The sequence below is a fragment of the Frankliniella occidentalis genome, unplaced genomic scaffold, assembly GCF_000697945.3.
Source record: "Frankliniella occidentalis isolate FOCC.00 unplaced genomic scaffold, Focc_3.1 Scaffold478, whole genome shotgun sequence".
Taxonomy (NCBI): Eukaryota; Metazoa; Arthropoda; class Insecta; order Thysanoptera; family Thripidae; genus Frankliniella; species Frankliniella occidentalis.
The window spans coordinates 88,867-94,664 of NW_026267596.1; positions in this window are offsets into that span (position 1 = coordinate 88,867).

Consider the following 5,798-nt stretch of genomic DNA (forward strand, 5'->3'; position numbering starts at 1 on the left):
AAGATTTTTTTAAAAAAAAAGGTCAGTGTTCTAATTTTCTTTTATATTTAGCTACGTAGAGTAGAAGATAAGGGCGGGCAGAGCGGCCGGCGCTGGTATTCCGATATTGTTGGGAAGAGACAGGTCCTGCCTTGCCTGGCGCAGTATTGTCGGCGGGAGGGAGTAACGCGAAAGCAAAGCGACTTCAGTGCGACAGCCGTTCCTTCAGCGCCCAATAATGTTGATAATGTTGTTTGTGTTTGCCGGTTTGCGCTAGGTCTCTGCCCTATTAATTTTCTTCTTCTCTTACCCAATCGAGAGTTAAAGCTGCTAGCTGACACCTTGATATTACTAATCAATGTAACGTTAAATATAAACTGTTTCAAGGTATCATGTGAAAGATGTCCCGTCACCTTTCCCGTTTTGCTGAAGTTTTTCTCACTGTGCATCATTAAGAACGCTAGATTGAGGGGGGATCCTAAGTGTACCGGGCTAAGAACAGGACTGTTAGTGTTTTTATTTTATTTTTTGTACAGAAACCATTTCTTTTGGGGCAACACAGAATGTACTACTGAATATATATACTACTTTCACCTACAAAACCCCTATAGGGCGTTTGTCCAGAACTCACTGGCGCGTAGATGCAACGCGCGCAACACAGCAGGAAACGACGGCGGGCCCGATTGCGGCAGAACGAATTGACCTACTACATGGACGCATTTTTTTGTGCATGTCTCCCACACATGTGGCTATCGTCCCAACCACGGATTCTGGTATCAGTTGTGCCCTTCACTGTGAGAAAATGAGAACTACGGTATGTGTTTCTCGTTATGTACAGTTTTGACGTGGAGAAAAGAAAGGGAATACTTCGTTTCTCGGAGTCCATCAGCCAATTTTGCCTTGATTCTGAAAAAGCTTTGGTCGACTGTTTCTTATTAACCGTTTGCTCTAAACCATGCTCGCGGTCAGTCTACCTGTCTGTCATCCCATCTGTCTGTTTCACAAGAAGGACTTGAGCTAGAGACCTGCAATTTTTAATTTGTCTTTTAAGGCACTCCTAGACACCCAAACGCCTGGTGCAAATCCTGGCAGTAACCCGTTATGTAGTAAAAAGGGGTATGAAATTAATTAAGGTGAGTCCAAATTACTGAATGTTTGTACAGACGGGACCACAGATCAATTAAAGGCCACGGAGAGTTAGTTGACGTCCTTATTCCGCTTCACGGCCAATGTGCTAGCCCATTCCATTTCATGGGTCGAAATCGTGGATTTCGGAGGTGCGGGGCCTAAACCTAAGGGAGACCCTGTGCTAAGTCCAGGGCCTGTGCAACAACGTTTATCCGGATCGCATTGCCATTTTCGTTATGACCCAACCTTGGCGCCAAAAAGGCAGACCACCTTGCAGGCGCTGCACTGCGCTCACGGTGGGACCGTGGCGAACGACTCGTGCTGCAAGTGTAAGCCTATGGGTCCTACTTTGTATCAGGTATGAAGGATCCGTGCTCCCGACACACGCGACGTGTCTAGGGGCCTAAGCATGCGCCCGACGACACTCGCCATTAACTGAAAATTATGCTGACGTAGCCCTAACTTTTTATTGCATGAAAACCGAGGGCACACTGAGACCTTTCAGAATCAGTAATGTCTGCGGGGTAGCGGTGAGGCGGTAAATGCAAAAGGCAAAAAAAAGTCGAAAACGGCCGTGTACCAGGCTAGGCCTACTGTGCACTACAGGTGTGTAGTGCGGGCAGGCTAAGTGACGTCACCACAGGCGCAAATACCTGTTTTTCAAACTTTTTCTTGTGAATGCGTAACCGCTACCCCGCAGACATTACTGTTTCTGAAAGGTCTCAGTGTGTCCTCGGTTTTCATGCAATAAAAAGTTAGGGCTACGTCAGCATTATTTTCTGTAACTGGCGAGTGACGTCGGGCGCAAGTTTAGGCCCCTGGACTCGCCCCGTGTGTCCGGAGCTCAGATCCTTCACATCTGATACAAAGTAGGGCCTATAGTTCCCAGGGCAGGAATATTCCTGGGAATATTCCTGGAATTTGGGAATATTCCATGGAATATTCCACGGCCCCAAAGTGGAATATTCCCATATGCGGCCCCATTTTAATGATAACCCACAACAAAAGCCACATTATTTGCAATTAAAAATTGGTCCAGAGTACTTCAAATATATGCTGCGTATTACCCCTACCGTCGGAAAGCTTGAACTTTTTTACTTTCAGTAGCCATTTTCTCCCCACTTGTGCAATGAACGGCCCAGGAGCGCCACCGCGTGAAAGCGCTCGCGGCGCGCTCCGCTCGTAGGCGCCCAGCTAGAGGTGTGCGAACTGACCTTTTTGAAAGTCAAATCGAATCGAATCGAATTATTTTTTTTCTCCTTGGAATCGAATCGAACATACTTTTTTCCCTTCGAATCGAATATCCCAAGTTCAAATCCGAATCGAATCATAGGCTTTAGTAGTTACAAAACATTTCAAGCCTACTTATAGGAATTATCGCTGAGCGAAGCTCAGTCCAAGTTGCTGAGGGGTCAGGCGTTGTCTCGGTTGTGAGTCTGTCTGTCTGTCCGTGTCTGCGTTCCTCTTTTCCTCGAAAACGGCTGCACCTATGACGGAATGCGAGTTTGCCTTAACATCTATAATTTAAGGGAGACCCAGTCTCCCCTTTTCGTTCGCTACGGACTAATTTGAAATATTTGGTCCTATTTTCACCGGAGGGAGCTTCAGATGTTGTTGTTTCGGTGGTGGCTACACTGAGTAGAAAAGAGCGCGAACACGCAAATGGCTCCTTGCACCCACTTCGAGACTTTATGATTTTCTCACACGTGATCATAATGTCAAATGGTCAAACCGAGTGTGAAATTTTTAGTTTTAGAGTTGCGGAACTGGACCTACGAAGTTTCGCGAGTGTCCGGTGAGAAGAAACGAAAGTGATATTTTGAATGGTTTACGTGTTTACTTACGTAAGTTGGAGGGGGGAAGGGGGTAGTGGTTCGGGAGAAATGTAAAAAGGTAACTATTGATTCGAGTTCATCTTGACAAAAGAAAACGAAATAGTTTTATGCTCCAAGACGATCGGAATCGAAATAGCAGAGTTATGTTCAAATGTTCAATAAAGTGTTCAATCACCCATAGCGGCCAAACGGTGCGTCGGAGGTCAATTCTGACGGCAGTTTTCGCCCGTAACCCGCATGGTTCAAGGGTTGTATCTCGCCGAAACGAACAAAATGCACCCCTCGAACGTTCAATTTGGACCAATTTGGCCATGGCAATCCGCCCATCGTTATTTGAGGGCTAATAATTTCTCCATTTCGACTCTGATCGGCTCTGAGCATAAGACATTTCCTTTTTAGTTCCGAAAAAGGAATCCAAATCTTGTATTACACTTTTAATTTTGTAACTTCTAAAAAAATCCTAATTTTCAATTTGGTTATTTTAACAAAAAGGAATGGTGTTTACTTGTGGAATGATTGGAAGTCACCTAATCTTTCAATAGGACTTGTCAAAACGATTGTTAAACACAAAACTCATTTTCACAATAGCCATGGACTTGCAAGGGACCGAACAATATTTTAGCCAATATCGTTAACTCAGGTAGGATAGTAGGCCCATCAAAATCAGAACAAGGTACATCACTTTCTTAAATTGACTAGCTTTGTCTGGAGTCACAATATGTTTAATGATATCCAATAAAATGGTGGGAGCATTTAAATTAAACTCTATTATACGATACATTATAGAACTTAAATTAAATATACTTCAGCGAGTCGTGATCCTTCAAATGCTTCGGAGAGATCTGATAAAAATGAATAAAAGAGCGACAAGTTATACTTGTCGTAGGTGAGAAGTTTAAATGTATTTTGAAATTATATTAAATATTAGGGTATTTTATTTCACTTCAACCAGAGGCAACCGAATAGAATTTCACCTTTCACAAATAAAATGAATTGAATGAAATGGGAGCATCAAGCATCATGTGGCATTACAGAAAAGGGTAAATTGAGTAGGGGGAGGGCAGTGGGGATAGGAAGGGACAGTAGCAGACATGTTCTGTATGTGAACTTCAGGAACGCATAAATTTAAGCCCCCCCCCCCCCCTCTTTATCCAGCCACTGTTACAGTTGTGTGTTTACCAAAACAAATCAACCATGTATTTTGATGAATAGAAACCAGACTTCCCAGTATCAAGCTTTTCTAGTGGACTTCCAAATCTATTATATTGCATAGTAATTAATCAAGTTCACTACTCACTAAAAGTACCTGTTGTAGAGAGAGAGAGGTGCAAGGGATTTGAACTCTAGTTGAAAACAGCGACCCAACCAGACCAGGCCGTGGTTTAAGGTCCGGCTGGTCCCTCCCCCCATCTCTCACGTTCAAGGGGCAGAATCGGTTGCCTACCTTCTAGGCGGACCCTCATTCATTATAGTTGTTCTATATTTGTTACGTCTTCTGTTATATTAATGCACTTCGCTCAGCTACCCCGTGCATAATGTTAACGCACGGGGCCCTACGTTATTATTGACTGTACAGTCGAATAAACCATCTCTCCAACAATTATAAATGCGAAGCAGATGCAGAACTTGGAGACACGCTATTTTTAGCCCGCTCTTTTGCTTAAAAGCTATATAAGCGGGCTTATGCCATCGCCTCTGTGTTGTCTGTCCGTTTCCCAAGAAGGACGTGAGCTAGAGGTTTGAAATTTTCAGGGTATTATTGTTGTCACTTCTGGTCAACGAAACGGTTGGCGCAAATCCTGGCAACCACCCCTGAGTGGGTCTGAGGGGGTAACAAAGAAATAGTGGTTGGTCCAAGAAGTGGAATTTTTTTTTGTGGGCCTCTAAGGGGTATTTCGTGAAAGTAGAGCCCTTCGGGCGAAAATTTTGTCCGTTTGGCTCTATCTCTCACCGTTTACGCGCCAGAGGGAGTTTTACCCACGAAAGTGGCTTAATACTACTTAATACTTCGTTTGTTGAGTTTTGATTACGGAGTAGACAGAAAAGGTACCTGGCAAAAAGATGGTCCAAAGCGAGCCGTCACTCCAACGGGCCAAAGGCCCGTTTTCGGATGGAAGCTTTATTACACCATGAAAATTCAGAAGGGACGGGCCGAAGGCCCGTCCCAAACGCCGCCGGCAGGCCAAGCTGGGCCCGCTCCCTGCCGAACCGAGTTGCCAGTGGAGCGAAGCGGAGCTGGCAACTTGGTTTGGCGGAAGAGCAGGCCCAGCTTGTTTATGTAACTTACCATCGTAAACCAAGTAGAGGGGTCAGGTCAGAGGTCCGCATCCTATTCAGGTGAAAATCCTTCAAGTAGTAGTCCTTTCCTTTCATGGCATCAGCAGCATCAGGTGTCACAGACCACTCACCACACTAACTCACACAGTCCACAGTCCACAGTAATTTTAAGAGTTTTAAGATCACAGGTGGGGGTGTAAAGATTGGCATTTCTAAACCATTTTTGTTACTCGAGGTATCCGCTGATCGTTCAGCCATGATCACACTTGCTATTATCACTATCGCTTGGTTATTTATAACTGGTTCAATGCACTGTTAGTATGGCTTGTCCAAGTTCCACATAACCTTCTCTTGATTTCAAAAGTGCGTTTCCATATTAAATTATTGAGTGACACTCAAAACAAGATACACCGTCTAGGAAAGAAAACGGAAATAGTGTCGAAAGCATAAACCGTAAAAAACGCGATAAAAATCGAAACCGTTAAAAACTTTGATTCAAAGTTTGTTGCCGCGAGAGTTAGACGATTTTTTATCTACTAATTGCAGTTGTTAGTCAACGTTATTTGCAACCCGGAGCCC